This window comes from Callorhinus ursinus, unplaced genomic scaffold (genome assembly GCF_003265705.2).
Source record: "Callorhinus ursinus isolate GAN/ISIS: 27379988/994484 unplaced genomic scaffold, GSC_fseal_2.0 scaffold25, whole genome shotgun sequence".
NCBI classification, from domain to species: Eukaryota; Metazoa; Chordata; class Mammalia; order Carnivora; family Otariidae; genus Callorhinus; species Callorhinus ursinus.
Window position 1 is genome coordinate 7,011,614 of NW_027397087.1, and position 20,975 is coordinate 7,032,588.

Here is a 20,975-nt window from a genome sequence, read left to right on the forward strand (position 1 = left end):
TGCCCCAGCGCCTGGGTGGCTCAGTCACTTAAGCGTCGGACTCTTATTTAGGCACAGGTCATGATCTCAGGGTCATGAGATCAAACTCCACGTTGGGCTCCTTGCTCAGCAGGCAGTCTGCTTCAGATTCCCTCTCTCCCCCTCTGCCCCTCCTCCTGCATGCAGCACGTGCTTTCAATAAATAAATAAATAAAATCTTAGAAAGAAAAAAGGAAGGAAGGAGTAAGTCTACCATGAAGACCAAGTACACGTCACAGTATTTTCAGTTGTCAAAATCAGGGCTACTTCCAGTCTACTTGGGACTTCCCATAACAATCCTTCCTTGTTCTAAATCAAGACCTTTAGGATTTTCTTTTTCTCTTATCACTGTCAATATTCTTAGTTTGGTAGGTTATGCTGAATAAAATATTGTAACAAACAAACAAGACAATTCATTGCAAAGGAGAGGACAGGCTGTGGGCCAGGGTCTCTCGAGCACACAGTAGATTCTTGAAACTTAACTGAAGCTAATTTCCATCATTTCTCATACTCTATTCTCCTATCTTTCCCTCCCCCTCCCAGTTGTGTCAGGCATACTATTTTATTGTTTTTTTAATCATACATTTTATTTGTATGTTCACACTTTCATACACAAGTTATTACGGAAAAACCTGAGACTGCTATAGTCACATTTTATCTCCACTTATTAATAAAATGGTAGGTGGTATCTGGAGCCTAATCCCTTTTGCTATTAAGAACCTGAAGCTAAAGAAGCCTGTGTTCTTCCCATTTTCTAAACTACCTCTCTCCTCACTTAAAAACTGACTTCTTTGGTTCTAAGAACCTGAATTAGACCATAGTATCAGGAGAGGAGCATCCACAAGCAATCTCTAATTGACCACACATAAGAAAACAAGTATGTGTATATATACTCTCACACACACACACACACTACCAGCACATGAGCAGACATACACATTCATGCACACAAATATACAACAAAGTAAAATAATTACATATTTGATCATTTCATCTTATTAGCACTTTATTTTTTTATTTTTTTTAAGATTCATTTATTTGACAGAGAGAGCAAGAGAGCACAAGCAGGGGGAGCAGTAGAAGGAGAGGCTTCTGCTGAGCAGGGAGCCCAATGTGGGGCTCAATCCCAGGACCCTGGGATCATGACCAGAGCTGAAGGCAGACACTTAACCATCTGAGCCACTCAGGCGCCCCTTATTAGCACTTCAGATTCTTCTTAGCTTTATAAGGCATCCTAAGGATAACTCAGTATATATTTTAAGTAACACAACATTCAACACTGAGATACTTTTTTAGAGATCATGTTCTAAATCACCTAATCCCCCTTGGAAATAATTCAAGTTCTGTACCCATTATTTCTCCCTATATATACTCATTATACATTCTAATACTGGATTCCATGACAATCAATATTCAGTGGCCAAGTTGTGGGCACAGCAACACGGTACACACTCACAGCACACACGACCCAGAGGGAAAGAAGAGGTAGAGGGTGATGGCATTGGGGCAAACCTACCTTCCCTGGGACTGCTGTTACTCTATCATTCCTCCCAATCTAAAATACAAATAAAGATTTCTCTTTATACCGTGTACTTCCAACTTAAAAATAATTGATGTTGAAGACATAAGACATGTCAATTGACTCCTACTCACACACAGTGCTTGAGGAAATAACCAGGAAATTTTTTTCCAACTACATTTTGCCTCTAAAAAATTTGACTGTGGCTGGCTGTCCTTTTTAAGTGGTTCACAGGCTTTGCATATTTGAGAGTAACAATCCTGTGTTAAAGGGACTAATAATCAAAATGAAATTATTCCAAAAGTGCCTTGGAAAAGAGTATGCCTTTGGGAATCCTCCTGGAAAAATACATAAATTACTCTTTAAAAACAATCAGCTTCCCCAGAGACTTACAGCAGCGAAAAAATTCATGGTCATGCTTTTCCAGAAAGCTAACATTCTTAACACCCAGATATTCTAAAAATTGACTCTTGAAAAAAGCAAATGAACACTGGAGGCAAAAGTTAAATTATAAGAAAAATCCTAAGACAGCAGACTGCCAAGAGAGAGGCCAAAGTGAATGAGCAAGGGTTAGAAAGACTACAGAGGAATGTTTACTCTCAGCAAACACCATGTAATGTAAGAGCAGAGTCTAAGCAAATTAACATACTCTTCCATAATAGAAGAAACAGAACAGACTACTACTTTGTGTGGAATGGAATTTTAAATTTCTTCTTTGCTTCAGTTTGCACAACCCCCCCCCAAAATAACCAAGAACAGAATCTCTTAAGGTTAAAAGAATTATGTAAAAAGAATATTAATAAGTGACTTTAATTAACATGCCAGATAATAATAGGAATGATTTTTAGCCTGTCTTTTTACTTCAAGTGGCTTTCCTATAGACAGCAAAGAGTTGGCCCTTCCTTCTTTAACTGATCTGACAATCTCTTTTAATTTGTGTTTAGATCATTTACATTTAGTGTAAATACTGATATGGTTGGAGTAAAATCTGCCATCTTGCCGTTTGTTTCCTATTTGTCCCATCCACTTTTTGCTCCTTTTTTCCTCTTTATCATCCTGATTTTGGATTGAATATTTTTTAGAATTCCACTCTATTTCCACTATTGCCTTATTATTTACACATCTTTTAAAAATGTTTGTAGCAGTTTCCCTGTTTACTATTTATATCTTTATGTTTTAAAAAAGATTTTATTTATTTGAGAGAGAGAGAGAGCAAGAGCAGGAACACAAGCAGTGGGAGTGGGAGAGGGAGAAGAAGGCTCCCCACTGAGCAGGAAGCCCAATGTGAGGCTCAATCCCAGGACCCTGGGATCACAATCTGAGCCGAAGGCAGATGCTTAACGACTGAGCCACCCAGGCACCCATACTATTTACATCTTTAATTACAGTTTACTTTCAAATTTCTATTATAGTGCTTCACATGTAGTGTAAGAATCTTGCACTTCCATTGTCATACTTTACTTTTATATAAACTATAAACCCAAAGTATTAATGCAGAAATTGTCATTTTCAACAGCTGATTAGAGTAATTTAAAATAAAAGAAAAAAGCTTTTTATATTTATCTTCCCTTTAATCACTCTGGGAGATCTTCATTTCTTTGTGTATATCCAAGTTTCGGCCTGGTATCATGTTCCTCATGCCTGAAAAACTTCTCTTAACATTTCTTGTAGTGCAGGTCTGCTAGTAATTAATTCAGAGTTTGTCTGAAAATGTCTCTCTTTTTCCTTCACTTTTGAAAGACGTGTTTGCTGGATATAATTTTCTGACCTGAGTGGGGTTTTTCTCCAGTACCTGACAGAAGTCACTTTATTGTCTTCTGGATTTTGTAGTTTCTGATAATATGTCTGCCTTAAATCTTACCTTTGTTGTTCCGCATGTATTCTATTTTCTCTAACGTCCTTCAAAATATTTTCTTTCTCTTTGGTTTTTAGCAGTTTGAAGTGTCTAGAAGTGTGTGTCTGTGTGTGTGTGTGTGTGTGTGTGTGTGTGTGTGTGTGTGTGTACACCTGGTTAGAGCACTCTGAACTTCTTGGATCTATGGTTTGGTATCTTTTATTATTTTTGGAAAATTCCTAGCCATTCAATATCTCTTCAAGTATCTCTTCAGTCCCATTCTCTCTCACTTCTACTTCTGGGATTCTAATTACATGTAGTTTGTGTGGTAAACAGAATAATGCCCTACCACCAAAGATGACTATACCCTAATACCTGCAACCTATGAATATATTAGGTTACATGACAAAGAAGAATTAAGGTTCCTGTTCAGTTGACCTTAAGACAGGGAGATTATCCTGGATTATCACAGTTTTCAAAAATTCTCTATCTGATAATTTCAATACCTGGATCATACGTTAGTTAAGATCTCTGATTGTCTCTTGAAGTGGGTTATTTTTCTTGCTTTTTATGTCTCATGATTTTAGGTTGAAAGCTATATATCATCTTTAGGATAGTAGATACTGGTAAATAGTATCTACAGGACATTTGGACAGACATGCATAAACAAACACTCATGTACAATGATACTAAAACACTATTTAGGTCAGATTCCAGATCCCAGGCCATGGGTCAGCAACCTCATTTAGTAGTCCCATAAATATACACAGGATTTACATAGGTAAAAACCAGGAAGTAAAATTTTTTAAACAAATTTTATTATTTATTATGATTGTTATTATCATTATTTTAGAGGAAGAGAGAGATGAGGGGCAGAGGGAATCTTAAGCAGGCTCCATGTCCAGCATGGAGCCCAAAGTGGGGCTCAATCTCATGCCCCTGAGATCATGACCTGAGCCAAAAATCAAGAGTCAGCTGCTTAACTGACTAAACCACCCAGGTGCCCCAAGAAATAAGATGTTTGATAATTTTTTTAAAGTGAGAGAACAGGAAAAGAAGATAAGGAAAAAGAGGAAGACTGGGTACAAAGAAATATAAATATTTTATGTGGAGTAGACACCTCCCATTACTACACCATGCCACAGACCTACGGTTCCTACATCTTCGTAATCATTGGGATCACCTGGGAAGCTTTTAACATACAGATTCCTAGGTCTCAGCCCAACCAAATAAGAATGCTAGAAGATCTGGGCATCTTAATTTTATGTGCTCAGTAGGAAGTTCTGATAACAGCCAGGGAGCACTACCACAGCCACTCACTGTCAGCCTTCACCATACTGAGCATCTCAATGTAGTCGGTTTTTTTTCCAAATATAAAGAGAGCCCTTCCCCAGTACTGAAAGCAAGAACATGCCAAGTCACACTGAGCTCTAATTATAATCCCTATGGAGCCCCAGGGAAATCCTTCTCTGGTCAGTGATCAGTGCTAGACTGCTGCTCAGCTTCTCAACATGGCCTGCAGACACAGGATGAGCTACAACTGCACAAACAGCTTTTCCTACCAGAGGAGAAATACAAGAAAGGATGACATCTTTGACCGATTTTTATTGTCCATGCTCACTGACTCATGGCATCTTTCCCAGCTGCTCACCATTGGCAAAACAGAAAGGATAGACAGATTTTAATTAACTTTAATCCATTCATTTCCAGTTTTAAAAATGAGCTCATTCATGCCACAGCCATAAAGTACATTGGGACCATATATTTTGTTTTACATAGAAGAGGGAAAAAAATTGAAAAATAAGGTGTCAAGGCAGGATGAAACAGGAGAATGAACCCAAGAGTCTCGCTCTCTGGGCTACAGTTCTGATTACTGTGTAATATAATTTATACCTTGGTCATTAGGACTGCTCTAATTACTTGGGAGGTGAGAACTTCAGGGCACCATTTTTGTTTCGGGGTTTTTTTGTGTGTTTCCCGAGTGAGACACTTTATTGTTTCTTTTTTTTTTTTTTTAAGATTTTACTTATTTCTTTGACAGAGAGATAGAGAGAGAGCACAGGTAGGCAGAGTGGCAGATAGAAGGAGAGGGAGAAGCAGGCTCCCCCCTGAGCAGGGAGCCTGATGCGGGGCTCGATCCCAGGATCCTGGGATCATGACCTGAGCCGAAGGCAGACGCTTAACTGACTGAGCCACCCAGGCGCCCCATTGTTTCTTGTAATTATTAAGGCAACACATAATTTTTAAAATTCAGACATGAATAAATAAATAATAAAAGAAGAATAAACAAGATAGTAAAAATAAACAAGTAAAAATTACCCACCCAGTGGTAACCATCTGTAAGCTTAAACTATTTATCCTTCCAAACTTCTTGTTATATATACAGACTTTTGTTTATGCCAGTGGGACCAACCTATGCATACTGTTTTGTTGTTTGTTTGTTTTTGTTAAGATTTTACTTATTTCTTTGAGAGAGCAAGAGAGAGCACGAGCAGGGGGAGGGGCAGAAGGAGAGGGAGACAAGCAGACTCTCCGCTGAGCACAGAGCCAACGCAGGGCACAGGGCTCGATCCCAGGACTCCGAGATCATGACCTGAGCCGAAGTCAGACGTTTAACCCACTGAGCCACCCAGGTGCCCCTGCACACTGGTTTTTAACTAGATCTTGTCACCATATCAACCATCTTTCTATGCTACATAAAAGCAACAGTGCTTTTACAATTATACCCAAATTTATTTCATCTTTGCATACTGGTGAGTTTTTTTTTAATCTGTTTCCAATATATCCATCTCTATAATGCTGAGATCAACATCCTTATATATATAAATCTTTGCCTGTTAAACTGATTATTTACTGAGGACAAATTCCTAGAAGCAAGATTTCTGAGTCAAAATACTTACACATTTTTATTTATGTCGCTAAAGGACCCCCCACAAAAGGCATATGAGAGAGTTGGTTTCCCGATATGCTTGCTAAAAATTCTGCAGTCTCACGAAAATGTTTGGAATTTGGCAGCTTCCTCAATCCTAGGAATCATGTTTTCCTTATTTCGAGAAAATTTTCAACCATTGCAATTTTGAATTTTGCCCTACCCTCTTTCTTATTCCCTGCTTCTGGAACCCATGTTAAACTTATACTAGGCTTCAATCTATTGGTTATATCTCTTGACCTTTTCATTCATATTCTCCCTCAATTCATCGTCTTCTGACAGCTGGGTGATATTTCCCAGATCTACCTTCCATTTTACCAATTCTCAATTCATCTGAAAATCAAATCATACTTTTTTTTATACCTTATTGAGTATTAAGCTTTTTGAAATCTGAATTTGGATCTATAACCAGTAGAACTGCCTACTCTTAACCATCTGAGCCACCCAGGCGCCCACCCTTTTTTTTTTTAAGATTTTATTTATTCATTTGAGACAGAGATACACAGAGAGAGAGAGAGAGAGAGAGAGAAAAGAACTGCCTACTTTTGATTTCCAGTGTCCAGTTATTTTACCCTAGGCTTCCATTCCTTCTTAATATGTGATCATATTTTTAAATGCTTATAGTTTCTTTCAGATTATTCTGCTGTGCCTAGTTCTTTGGTGGCTCAATCCCCAGACTCCAGGATCATGACCTGAGCCAAAGGCAGATGTTCAACGACTGAGCCACCCAGGAGCCCTCTCATGTGATTTAGGTACATGAAAACCACCAATGTACACAACCCCAGGTGAACATAACACACAAGCTGCCACACACCTTCTTTTGTCTTATAAAAGCTTGACTTCTTTGGAGTAATGGCTTGCCCATTCCAGCAACAGTGTCCCAGTTAACTTGGCTCCTTTTCTTCCAGGCTCAAAACAAAATCAAACTCCTCTCAAGTCAGGGGCTGAATTTAGAGTCTCTGGCGAGTGAAGAGAGCCATATTTTTTAAGGGGCCTCCAGTGGTTTTGTGAGCTTGGTAATGGGTTTTGAGCTCAGCCAGGGTAATGTAACGCTTCATCATCCGAACAAACTGTACATCCACCATGGACCATTTGGGGTTGTCTTCTTTGCTGGATGGGTCATAATGGGGATTGTTTTTCTCAAACTGGTTGTGGTCTGGGTAAGCCGCCTTCACAATCTTCACAAGTCCTGCGATGCCTGGCTCTTTGCAGTTGCTATGGTAGAAGAACGTTTCTTGCTCTAGTTGCATGGCTCGCAGGAAGTTCCAGGCCTGGTAGTTGCTAACACCATCCCAGCATGCTGTCTGCTTGGGCTGTGCTTTAAGATCCTCAATGCTGAACTTCACATCTACACCTTTCTCTAGTCGGCTTTCTGGCTCGGACTTCATCAGCCAGTAACTGCTTAGATTCTTCCCACAGTTTTTAGAGGCTGAAGTCTTCTCAGGGCTGGAGTTACCCAATGTAGCTGATGCCCCTACTGGGTTCTTAGTCTTGGTACGTTTTCCTGCTGGCCCCTTATTGCCTGGCCCAGCAGGCCCAGCAGCTCTGGCAAGCCTCTTCCGGGGTTTCGGCATGGTTTCCCTGTGGGGACTGCGCTAAAGTCTCCTCGGTTCTCTCCCTGATCCTTCTCTCAGTCACCATTCTCCCGAGCCACTGATTCCACGACTCCGCAGACAGAACCCCACCCAGGCGCCTCATGTGATTTTTAATGTTCACTTATGAGCACATCATTTGTGGGGGTTGTTTTTCCCTGGGAAGCTGTATTCCCTGGTTATAGAAGTATCCCAGGGATGCTGGGTGGCTCAGTCAGTTGAGCATGTGCTTCAGCTCAGGTCATGATCCCAGGGTCTGGGGATCAAGCCCCACATCGGGCTCCTTGCTCAGCGGGGAGCCTGCTTCTCCCTCTCCCTCCGTCTGCTGCTCGGAGGGAGTATTCCGAGGGGCTAGCCAAGCACACATTAGTACTTTGTTGCACTTTTGTATGCAAATAAAAGACAATATGGTTGAAGGTCCATTCTGAGAAAGGTTAGGTGTAAGGAAATTTTTATCCTAGGGAGAGGCAGGATACTTTAATGACTAAGCACAAGAGCACAGACTCTGAAACCTTACTTCTGGATTCAAGTCCCACCTCTACCATTTAGTAACTATGTGATATTGGATGAATTAAATTTCCTGTGCCTCAGTTTCATCACACATGAGAAGTGGGCATACTAACAATGCCTACAACCTTGGGGCAATGTGAGGATTAAATGAAACAATGCAAGTAATATACATACAGCACTGAGAAGAGCTTCTTGCACATAATATGTGATAGTTAAGTGTTATATATGTTACAGTTATCATTAGTTGCACAAAGGAGAGGTCTGACAAACGAGAAAGAGGGGGACGTTGGCCAAGAAGAAAAGAAACCTGGAGCCATGTATAAAGATGGAAGAGGACAGTTCACCGGAGGGACGTAGAAGTAATCAGGACTGAGAAACAGACTGACTGGCCTCTGAGTTCCAAAAGGAAGAGTGGAGTATGCCAAGGAAGAATCACCTAGGTTTAACCCATGGAGGTCTCTTGAATGGTGCTGCTCTGGCAGAATCACAGCAGATTGTCTCATGGGGTCAGGATGGGGCCCTGATACGATCGCATTTAAGCAGCTGTAGCAAACACAGAGCTGTCTCCTTCCTCCGGCCTGCAGGACACACAGCTTGTCTCCATTCTCCTCGCCGTCTGGAGTCAGAGACTTCACTAAATAAAGCCTTGTCTCCCTGGTGGGACTGGAGGGTGGGTGGGCAGGAGCCACCGTAAGATCTGCTACTTTGTAGGACATCCAGCCTCCACTTGCATTGCACTTGAGAGGTCTCAGATGAAGGATGTCTCTTCTCCAGATGGAGTCCTGCTTCTAGAATCCATCAAGCCCATAGAACATTCCAAACACCCTACAGAAATCTTGCAGCAGCACACAAACATGATATATCTTTTCTTAAAAAAGATTTATTTACTTATTTATTCTAGAGAGAGAGAGAGCACATGTGTTGGGGGAAAGGAGCAGAGGGGGAGGGACAAGCAGACTCTGCACTGAGCACAGAGCCCGACACAGGGCTTGTTCCCAGGACCCTGAGATCATGACCTGAGCCGCAATCAAGAGTTCAGAAGCTCAACCAACTGAGCCACCCAGGCGTCCTTATAACATATCTTTTATTTATTATTATTATTTTTAAAGATTTTATTTATTTGACAGAGAGAGATAGCGAGAGCAGGAACACAAGCAGGGGGAGTGGGAGAGGGAGAAGCAGGCTTCCCGTGGAGCAGGGAGCCCGATGTGGGACTCGATCCCAGGAACCTGGGATCATGACCTGAGCCGAAGGCAGACGCTTAACGACTGAGCCACCCAGGCGCCCCAATATATCTTTTATTTTTAAGATTTTACTTATTTATTTGAGAGAGACAGCGCACAAAGGGAGAGTGGGAGGGAGAAGCAGATTCTCCGCTGAGCAGAGAGCCCAACACAGGACTCGATCCCAGGACCTTGGGATTATGACCTGAGCCTTAACTGACTAAGCCACCCAGGGACCCCATGATTTATCTTAATAGAGCACCAGAGTGAATTAAAAACCACAAAGGGCCAAGAAAATAAAAAAAGGAATCAATGATCTTGGCATGGTTTTGTTAAGAAAATTTAAAAATCTCAAAAGTAATGGTGACTGCCTGATAATGCTTTAAATCCAATTATCTAAACAGCTTGAAATCAGCAAGACATTTATTCGGGGCACAGGCTTTGGAGTCAGAAGACCTTTGCCAAGTTATTTAACTTTGTTAAGCCCCAATTTCCTCACTTTTTTAAACGGGTAGAAATAGTAATAATACTTAAATGGTTGCTATGAAGGCAAAATCCATAAAATGACTTTAAGACAATGCTGGTAAGCACTCAAATATTGGCCAACATTTTATTATGAACTGGGAGCTCTATGAAACTGCAAGGTACTAAAGAACAAAATAGAATCTAAGAAATTGAGAATCCACAAAAGAACAAAACATGAATTTGTGCAAACAGTTATTTATAGCAAGAATAAAAACATAGAAAATCTTAAAAACTCCACCAAAAAACTAGTAGAAGTAATAAGGAATTCAGTAAAGTGGCAGCATACAAAATTAACACCAAGAATCAGTAGCATTTCTATACACTAATAGTGAGAAGAGCAAAAAGATAAATTTTTAAAACACCCATTTACAATTGCACCAAAAAGAGTAAGAAACCTAGGAATAAATTTAACCAAAGACATGAAAGACCTGTGCTCTAAAAACTGTAAAACACAGGGCGCCTGGGTAGCTCAGTCGGTTAAGCGACTGCCTTCGGCTCAGGTCATGATCCTGGAGTCCCAGGATCGAGTCCCGCATTGGGCTCCCTGCTCAGCAGGGAGTCTGCTTCTCCCTCTGACCCTACCCCTCTCATGAGCTCTCTCTCTCATTCTTTCTCTCAAATAAATAAATAAAATCTTTTTTTAAATAAATAAATAAATAAATAAAAACTGTAAAACACAGATGAAAGAAAAGGAAGACGGCACAAACAAACAGAAAGACATTCCACGCTCATGAACTGGAGGAACAAATATGTTAAAATGTCCATACTACCCAGAGCAATTTACACATTCAATGCAATCCCTATCAACATACCAATAGCATTTTTCACAGAACTAGAAAAAAATAATCCTAAAATTTGTACGGAACCACAAAAGACCCCAAATAGCCAAAAGCAATCCTGAGAAAGAAGGACAAAGCTGGAGGTATCACAATCCCAGATTTCAAGATATACTACAAAGCTGCAATAATCAAAATAGCATAGTATGGGCACAAAAATAGACACATATATCAATAGAACAGAATAGACAGCCCAGAAATAAACCCATTGCTTATATGGTCAATCAATCTATGACAAAGGAGGCAAGAATATACAATGGGAAAACACAGTCTCTTCAATAAATGGTGCTGAGAAAACTGGACAGCTACATGTGAAAGGAGGAGAGTGGACCACTTACTAACACCATACCCAAAAAGAAACTCAACAGATTAAAGACTTAAAATGTGAGACCTGAAAACAAAGTCCTAGGAGAAAATATAGGCAGTAATTTCTCTGACATTGGCTGTAGAACATTTTTTAGATATGTCTCCTTTGGTGAGAAAAACAAAAGCAAAAATAAACAACTGGGACTACATCAAAATAAAAAGCTTTTGCATAGCAAAGGAAACCACCAACAAAATGAAAGACAATCTGCTGAATGGGAGAAGATAAGGGGTTCACATCCAAAATATATAAAGAACTTATACAACTCAACACCAAAAAACCCCACAAATAATCCAACAAAAAAATCCAACATCCAAATGGCCAACAGACACATGAGAAGATGTTCAACATCACTCATATCAGGAAAATGCAAATCAAAGCCACAATGAGATACCACCTTACATCAGTTAGAATGTCTAAAATAAAAAAGACAAAAAATAACATGTGTTGACAAGGATGTGGAGAAAAAGAAACCCTCATACACTGTTCGTGGGAATGTAACTTGGTACAGCCACTGTGGAAAACAGTGTGCAGGTTCCTCAAAAAATTAAAAATAGAATTACCATATGATCCAATAATTCCACTATTGCATATTTACCCAAAGAAAATGAAAACATTAATTTGAAAAGATATATGCATCTCTGTTTATTGAAGCATTATTTACAATAGCCAAGATATGGAAGCAACCTAAGTGTCCATCAACAGATGAATGAGTAAGAAAAATGTGGCGCGCGCACGCGCGCGCGCACACACACACACACACACACACACACACACAATGGAAAACTACAGAGCCATAAAAAGATAAGATAGTGCCATGAGATAACATGGGTGGACCAAGAGGATAAGCTAAGTGAAATAATTCAGTCTGAGAAAGACAAATACCATGTGGTTCTACTCCTAAGTGGAATCTAAAAGAAAACGAACAAACAAAAAGAGGAAGCAGACCTATAAATCAAACAAACTGATGGTTGTCAGAGGGGAGAAGCGTGGAGGGTTGGGACAATGGGTAAAAGGGAGAAGGAACTGGAACAGGCTTCCAGTTATGGAACGAATAAATCACGGGAATAAAAGGCACAGCATAAGGAATACAGTCAATGATATTGTACTAGCATTGTATGATGACAGATGGTAGCTACACTTGTGAGCATAGCATAATGCATAAACTTGTCAAATCACTAAGTTGTGTACCTGAAGCTAATTAACATTGTCAACTGTACTCAAATAAAAAATAAAATAAAGTAAAATATACACATACTCTTTGACACAGTTATCTCACTTAGGCAAATTGATCCTAAGAAATTCATTGAATAAAAGAAAAGTTATATTCAGGGGTGCCTGGGTGGCTCAGTCGTTGGGCGTCTGCCTTCGGCTCGGGTCATGATCCCAGGGTCTTGGGATCGAGCCCCACATGGGGCTCCCTGCTCCATGGGAAGCCTGCTTCTCCCTCTCCCACTCCCCCTGCTTGTGTTCCCTCTCTGGCTGTGTCTCTCTGTCAAATAAATAAATAAATAAATCTTAAAAAAAAAAGTTATATTCAAAAGGATGCTAATTACAATGTTTTTATAACAGCAAAGAGCTGGAAACCTAAAGTGTTCACTAAGATAATAGCTATGTAAATTTATGATAAAGCTTGATAAAATATTGTAGGCATTAAAATAATGATTACTAAAAAGCTATGTAGAGATGCCTGAGTGGCTCAGTGGGTTAAGCGTCTGCCTTTGGCTCAGGTCATGATCCCAGGGTCCTGGGACTGAGTCCCACAACGGGCTCCTTGCTCAGCGGGGAGCCTGCTTCTCCCTCTGCCTGCCACTCCCCCTGCTTGTGCTCGCTCTCTCTCTCTCTCTGACAAATAAATAAATAAAGTGGTTTTTTTTTTTTTTAAAGAAACAAACAAATCCAAACTTCCCAACACCATAAATTAGCCTTTAGGACCTTTAAGATATGACCTCTGGTGGCCCAACATGTACTACCTAAAGTTGTAGCATCATGACGGAATGGAATGAGCCTGGAAATCTAAGGTCAAATTCATGTTTTTCTCTGAACCCTTAAATCTGCTGCCCAAGCAAAACCCTTAAAGGGAATTCACTTTCCTAAGAAAGACAGAGTGAGTGAGGGAGGGAGGGAGAGAGAGGGAGAGGGAGGGCAAGCCCAGAGGGGAATAAAGAACTCCTCAGTGGAGAGAAGGCAAATTGTACCCAGAGTGTTCAAAACAAGACACTGTTAAGCACTGTGGGCCTGGGCACAGTGGACACCAGCATGAAAAGCTGAGTTTCAAAGTTCACACTTCCACAGGAAAGTTTAAATAGTTCCAAAAAGGATTCTACTTTATTCTGATTTAAAAGAAAAAAAAACTTTCTTTAATCTACATGGGTAAATTTCCCAATTACCCAGAGCATCAGCAGTGACTGGAAATAAGTAATTTTTTTGCCACCAGTATCAGAATTATGGCCAACAAGAATGTGAGGGAGAAACCAGCTTGTGCCAGAGAGCTGTGTCTGGTGATTTTCAGTACCATTTGCTCTTCCTCCCCGTCTAAAAATTTGAGCCTCTCCCTCACTAATGAAGAGTCAATTTGCTATAACTTGGGATTAAACCATCTAATAGCTGCCCAACTCTGTTTTAAGCTGATCTCTATTAGCATGAAAAAATTGTTACTTTAGTTACAATTAATTTGATTCCAGAGTTTTTTCTGAAAGGATATGGGAGGTTCAAATTAAGCAGGAATTGAATTAGCAGGAAGAAGCTATGCGGTAAGTTTGTTAAAATTCATGATGAATTTTAAATAATTACTTTGAATGAAAAGCATCTTACGAAATATATATTCCCAGTCTAACCTTGTATGATTTCTCCTTGGAATACTTGTCCACAATGAATAATTCAGATAAAATATTAACAAGATTCACTTCAGCAATACATAGAATAGATAAAAAGACTTCAATGATGGCCTCTTCCAGTCAGCTCCTGTGAAGTCACACAAAGGATTTTAGGTGAGTCTACAGCAAATGCACATAGGTTTTAGCAACAGTGGTACCCCAAAAGGTAAGGCAAACTGTAGAGCACAATTCAAGACAAAATGATCCTAGGGGCTCTCTTGTCGTTGGGGAGTCACAAAGTCCCTGAAATAAGCTCAGTCCCTCACATCTCTTAACACACAGCAAGATACACATAGATGTACAAATTAAGAAGAAACACACAGAATCTGAAGTTGGTAACTCTCCTTTCTTTGACTACTCAAATTCCTTCCATATAAATGAACGAGAAAATGTTCACAGCTTCATGAGATACCTTGTTCTCTGATCTTCCACATCATGTGTATTAAACCTCCCTAAAAAGCCATGCCAAGAGTCTATCATTGGTCCCATCTAACTGTGACAATGTCACAACCCTTTAATAAGCCCAGGCTCCTTTTCCTCCTCCATAGGTATATGGAGAAAGCTTCCAGAGGACAAAACAAATTATCTAATATCACTAAGCATCTGCACGTAAACAAGCCATTCTTGATTGGGTGGAGATGAAGTAGTTCACTGCCCTAAATATCCACCACTCAGGTTACCTCACTACGAAATCCTTGCCTATATTAGGTTGCTCCTATAATCTATGAAGGCAGGGTCCACATCTTCTATACCACTCATATTGCATTTAGCCTAGAGCAGTTATTTCTCCCCTAAAATACTGTAAGATTATGAAGCCTGAAAAGAACCTTACCTGAAAATTCTGTTGACCCTCATGAGTACCAATCACATTTTCATATCTAAGAGTTGCTTCATAAATACTTAATATAAATGAATAAATAAAAGCTTGAAGTGTGTTATTACTTTATCAGAATCACCAGAATCTTTTTTCCTGTGTACGGACTTTTGTAGGTACACCTACTGATGGCAACTGCCTCTGATCAACAAGCTGAATGTTTACTCTCTCCCCAATGCCAATAGACAGTATCAGAGAGGGTTGGGAAAAGATGCATTTGACAATGATACATCATGCTATACTATAATTAGTCTAGTGAACGTACACAGAATACTCATGTATTCTATTCTCCTACTCCCTCTGTTCCAGTAACTATAATTATGCAGTCTGAAAGAGAAAATTACGTTGGAAATATTTCCAAAGAACACAAGGGCAAGATAATTAGAGGACTAAGAAAGGAAAGTGCGGCTGATTTTGCTTCAGTCCATGGGGACCCAGCACGTCTGATGTGAGATGGAGAAATAAGATTTCGGAAATGGGAGTCTCTTACTCCTTATGATCCGGCACAATCTGACAATGACATTGATTAAAAGTTGAAAATTCCATTCCTTTTTCTGTAGCTAAATTTGGGGGGGGGGGGGAAGACTGGAGGATGAAGAGTAAGGAATGGTATTTTAATTCTAACAGATTTTGGGTCACTTTCCCACTACTGGAGGGATTAAATTTGCTCTACAGTAGACTTGCCATGTTCCCTTCACCACTTTCTCCCATTTCTACAAAGGAAAAGGTGAAGAACAGAGGGCTGTTTGTAGAGGAGCTGGGACTAGGACAGCCAGGGCAGCAGATGGGATAAAAGCTGGAGGTGGCCAGATCCAAGACAAGGTCAAAAACAGATAGCCAAGGCAAGGAAGGCTCTATAAGGAAGTGATGTACCTTAAAGTCACAGCAACCCTGAGTACAGATCATAAGAGGAACTGAAAAGATGAGTTACTACACACAGCCCATCAGGCCAACTGACAACATAAGAAAATGGAATACATGTTCAGACAAAATACTAGGAGCCAAGAGGTCCAGAGGAAGGAGGGAGGGAGTAAAGTAAGGAAAAATTAGATCAGCACATGGGTAACACGAAAGGAGCTTGATAACTGGGACAACCTCAATTTCGACCCTGAACTCTGATATGGTTCCTTTTAAGGCAACAGAGAAACCAGCAGGCTATATTTAAGCGCCTTGCAGATGTAACAAGATTTTGGAATACTTGTAATGAAGCGCACATGGTGGGGGCAAAAAGAATACCTTTCAGAAAGCAAGTCCTAACACTTCTATTTTTCTCCTTCCTCTTCCATTTCCCTCAAGTAGTAAGTGAGAATGCAAAAAGAGGAGGAGAAGAGAGCAAAAATCGAGAGTAAAATAATAGGGAGAATGATTTCAATTCCATTTACCTCTCATGCCAAGCCCTATTTTGTATGTGCATTTCCCAGTGACTCTCTAAGGCAACCCAGGCCTTTTGTGCCTCAATCTTCATTAGTCACACTGCTGAAAACTAGACAAAAGGTTTCTTTGCTTTGTGTCATGTTCTATGAATCCAAGAGTCATAATTATGGTGACCACACTGATACAGATAAACAGAGAAGAATTCTCCTAACATTTTGAACATCATAATCAGCTTCCAATTCCTGCATTTTCCCTTTAATATTAATTGATTTGAATAATGCTGAGTTATTTATTATGTAATTTTCCTACTGGTTCAAAAGAAAATCAGCATGAAATGCTATTAGCTTGTTTAAAGCACTAAGATCAATGAGGAGATGTGACCTCTTATTTTCCCATTATAAAACAAAAGGCAGGGAGAAGATTTTTCTATTCTGTGAAATATTGATTTTCCATCCTGTGGGTTTGTAAATTACTGGCTTTCACAGTGCAATCAATGTCACTGATTCAGTGTGGATTAAATAAATAAGATAAAATATAAAATCTGTTCACTTTCATTAGGCCCCAGTTTCCATTAGTCTTGCCCCTGACATTATTCTTATAAAGGTTCAAGCATGTAAATACCATGGATAAAGGCAGAACATTGGCCAGTAAGTATTAGCCAACAAATTTTAATATTACCCCAAGTATGGAAATAAAGGTAAGCATATACGCAATGATCAAGGAAACAGTGACATACTACAACATTTAGAATTGTCATTTTCTTCTTCAAAATACATAGAAACAAACAGAGAGTTAGACAAAATGAGGAAACAGAAAATATGTCCCAAATGAAAGAAGAGGACAAAAATCACAGAAGAGCTAAATAAAATGGAGGGAAGCCATATGCTTGATAAAGAATTCAAAGTAATGGGGGCGCCTGGGTGGCTCAGTTGGTTAAAGCGACTGCCTTCGGCTCAGGTCATGATCCTGGAGTCCCCGGATCGAGTCCCACATCGGGCTCCCTGCTCAGTGGGGAGTCTGCTTCTCCCTCTGACCCTCTTCCCTCTTGTGCTCTCTATCTCTCTCATTCTGTGTCTCTCAAATAAATAAATAAAATCTTAAAAAAAAAAGAATTCAAAGTAATGGTCATGAAGATACTCACTGGACTTGAGAAAAGAGCGGAGGATCTTTCAAGAAAGAGATAGAAAATATAAAACAGAACTGGTCAGAGATGAAGAACTCAGTAACTAAAAATAAAAAATACCCTAGAGGGAATCAAAGCAAATTAGAAGATGCAGAAGAATGGATCAGCAATCTGAAAGACAAGGTAATAGAAAGCAACTAAGCTGAGCATCAGAAAGAGAAAAGAATAATAAAAAATGAAAATAGGTTAAGGGAACTCACCCACATCATCAAGTGTAATAACATTTGCACTAAAGGGATCCCAGAAGAAGAAAGAAGTCAGAGAACAGAAAATGTATTTGAGAGCCACTCCTCAAAACCCTGGGGCAACAGCTCTTTCTGCCCATGGGTTCTGTCCTCATGCTTTAACAAACCACCATTTTGCGCACACGCACACGCACGCGCGCACACGCACACGCACACACGCGCGCACACACACAATTATTTGAAGAAATAATAACTGAAAAATTACCTAATACGAGGAAGGAAACAGACATCCAGATCCAGAAGGCACAGAGTCCCCAACAAAACTAACCCGAGTAGGTCCACACCAAGACACATAATTAAAATGGCAAAAAGCAATGATAGAGAATTTTAAAACAGCAAGGAAAAGGAAAACTGTTGCATACAAGAGAAACCCCATAAAACTATCAGCTGATTTTTCAGTAGAAACTCTATGGGCCAGGAAAGAGTGGCATGATATATTCAAAGTACTGAAAGGAAAGAACCTGCAACCAAGAATACTCTACCCAGCAAGGCTATCATTCAGAATAGGAGAGAGAGCTCCCCAGACCAAAGTTAAAGGAGTTCATCACCACTAAAACAGCCTTACAAGAAATGTTAAAGGTAATTCTTTGAGTGGAAAGAAAAGGCCTTAACTGAAAGTAAGAATATTATGAAAGGAAAAAATTTCACAGGTAAATGTAAACATATAATAAAGGGAGTAGTTTAGGCACTTACAAAACCAGTATGGAAGTTAAAGCACAAAAGCAGTGAAATATCTGTATCTATAAAAGTCAGTCAAGGTATTCACAAAAATAAAAACGTGTAAAATATGACATCATATCCATTAAACATGGCAGGAAGAGTAAAAATTTAGTGCTGTTAGAATGTGTCCAAACTTAAAGTGACCATCAACTAAATATAGACTGCTAGACACATAAGATATCATGTATGAACCTAATGATACTCACAAATCAAAAACCTGTAACACATACATACTCAAAAAAAGAGAAAGAAATCCAAGTATTAACAGTAAGAAAGCCATCCAATCATAAGGGAAGAGAGCAAGAGAAGAAAAAAAGGTACAGAAAATAACTACAAAAACAACCATAAAGCAAGTAACAAAATGGCAATAAGTACAGACCTATCAATAATTACTTTAAATGTAAATAAACTAAATGTTCCAATCAGAAGACACAAGGTGACTAAATGGGTAAAAAAGCAAGACCTATCTATATGCTACCAGATAAGAGATTCACTTCAGACACAAAGACACATGCAGACTGAAAGGCTGGAAAAACATTTACCATGCAAATTAAAGCAAAAAGAAAGTTGGGGGCAGCAATACTTCTATCGAACAAAATACACTTTAAAACAAAGACTGTACCAAAAGACAAAGAAGGACACTATATAATGAGGAAGGGAACAATTCAACAAGACAATATAACAATTGTAAATGTCTATGTATCCAACATAGGGGCACATAAACCAACTATTAACAGAAATAAAGAAATTGGCAGTAACAGAATAATAGTAAGGACTTTGGGGTGCCTGGGTGGCTCAGTCAGTTGAGCGTCTGCTTTGGCTCAGGTCATGATCCTGGAGTCCAGGGATCAAGCCCCGCGTAGGGCTCCCTGCTCAGGGAAAAGCCTGCTTCTCCCTCTCCCTCTGTTCCTCCCCCAACTCATGCTGTCTCGCTCTGTCACTCTCTCAAATAAATAAAATCTTAAAAAAAAATAGTAAGGGACTTTCTTACTTACATCAATGGACAGATCATCCAGACAGAAAACCAACAAGGAAACAGTGGCTTTGAATGACACACTAGACCAGATAAGTTTAAGAGATATATACAGAACATTCCATCCCAAAATAACAGCATATACATTATTTTCAAGTGCACATGCAACATTCTCCAGGATAGATCACATGTTAGGCCACAAAAAAGTCTCATAAATTCAAGAAAACTAAAATCAGATCGTGCATCTTTTTTGACTATAGTATGAAACTAGAAATCAATCACAAGAAAAAGTTTGGAATGAACACAAATACAAGGAGGCTAAAATAACATGCTACTAAACAATGAATGGATCACCAAGAAATCAAATAGGAAATGAAAAAATACATGGAGGGGCGCCTGGGTGGCCCAGTCAGTTAAGCATCTGCCTTGGGCTCAGGTCATGATCCCAAGGTCCTGGGATGGAGCCCTGCATCAGGCACCCTGCTCCACAGGGAGACTTGCTTCTCTCTCTCTCCCTCCACCTGCCACTCGCCCTGCTTGTGTGTGCGTGCTCTCTCTCTCTCTGTCAAATAAATAAAGCAAATCTTTAAAAAAAAATACATGGAGACAAATGAAAACGAAAGCACAATGATCCAAAATCTTCTGGATGTAGCAAAATCAACTCTAGAGGAAGTTTACAGCAATACAGGTCTACCTCAAGAAACAAGAAAAATCTCAAATAAACAATAAAACCTTACACCTAAAGGAGCTAGAAAAAGAAAAACAAAGCCAGTAGTAGGAAGGGAATAATAAAAATTAGAGCAGAAATAGGGGTACCCGGGTGGCTCAGTCAGTTAAGTGTCTGCCTTCGGCTCAAGTCATGATCCCAGGGTCCTGGGATAGAGTCCCGTATTAGGCTCCTTGATCAACGGGGAGCCTGCTTCTCCCTCTGCCTGCCACTCCCCATGCTTGTGTTCATGCTCTCTCTCTCTCATTCTCTCTCTGACAAATAAATAAATAAAATAAACATTAAAAAAAGAAGTAGAGCAGACATAAATGAAATAGAGACTCAAAAAAGAAGAAAAGATCAATAAAGCCAGAAGCTAATTCTTTGAAAAGATCAACAAAATTGATTAACGTTTAGTCAGACTCATCAAGAAAAAAAAAAGAGAAGACTGCAATAATAAAGTCAGAAATGAAGGAGGAATAACAACTAACACCACAGAAATATAAAGGATTATAAAAGAACACTATCAAAAATCATATGACAACAAATTGGACAACCTAGAAGAAACAGGTATTTGTAGAAACCTATAACCTTTCAAAACAGAATCAGAAAGAAATACAAAATTTGAACAGACTGATTATAGCAATGAAATTGAACAGTAATCAGAAAACTCC

General features: G+C 39.5%; 1 protein-coding gene and 1 pseudogene across 6 annotated transcripts in view; both read right to left on the reverse strand.

Annotated features, from left to right (window-relative positions):
* The window catches only part of GPR176 (G protein-coupled receptor 176), a 122,585-nt gene that overhangs the window by 11,302 nt on the left and 90,308 nt on the right, over positions 1 to 20,975 (reverse strand). The window contains exon 3 of one of the 6 annotated variants that reach the window (XM_073876781.1): positions 1,535 to 1,573. The exons of 4 other annotated variants lie outside the window; for them this stretch is intronic. The gene's annotated coding sequence lies outside the window, so the exon portion shown is untranslated. Of the gene's footprint in view, positions 1 to 1,534; positions 1,574 to 14,187; positions 14,249 to 20,975 lie in introns of those variants that run through there. One more of the 6 variants, XM_073876783.1, reaches the window with a different exon arrangement.
* On the reverse strand, positions 7,102 to 7,931 carry LOC112833457 (thymocyte nuclear protein 1 pseudogene; annotated as a pseudogene).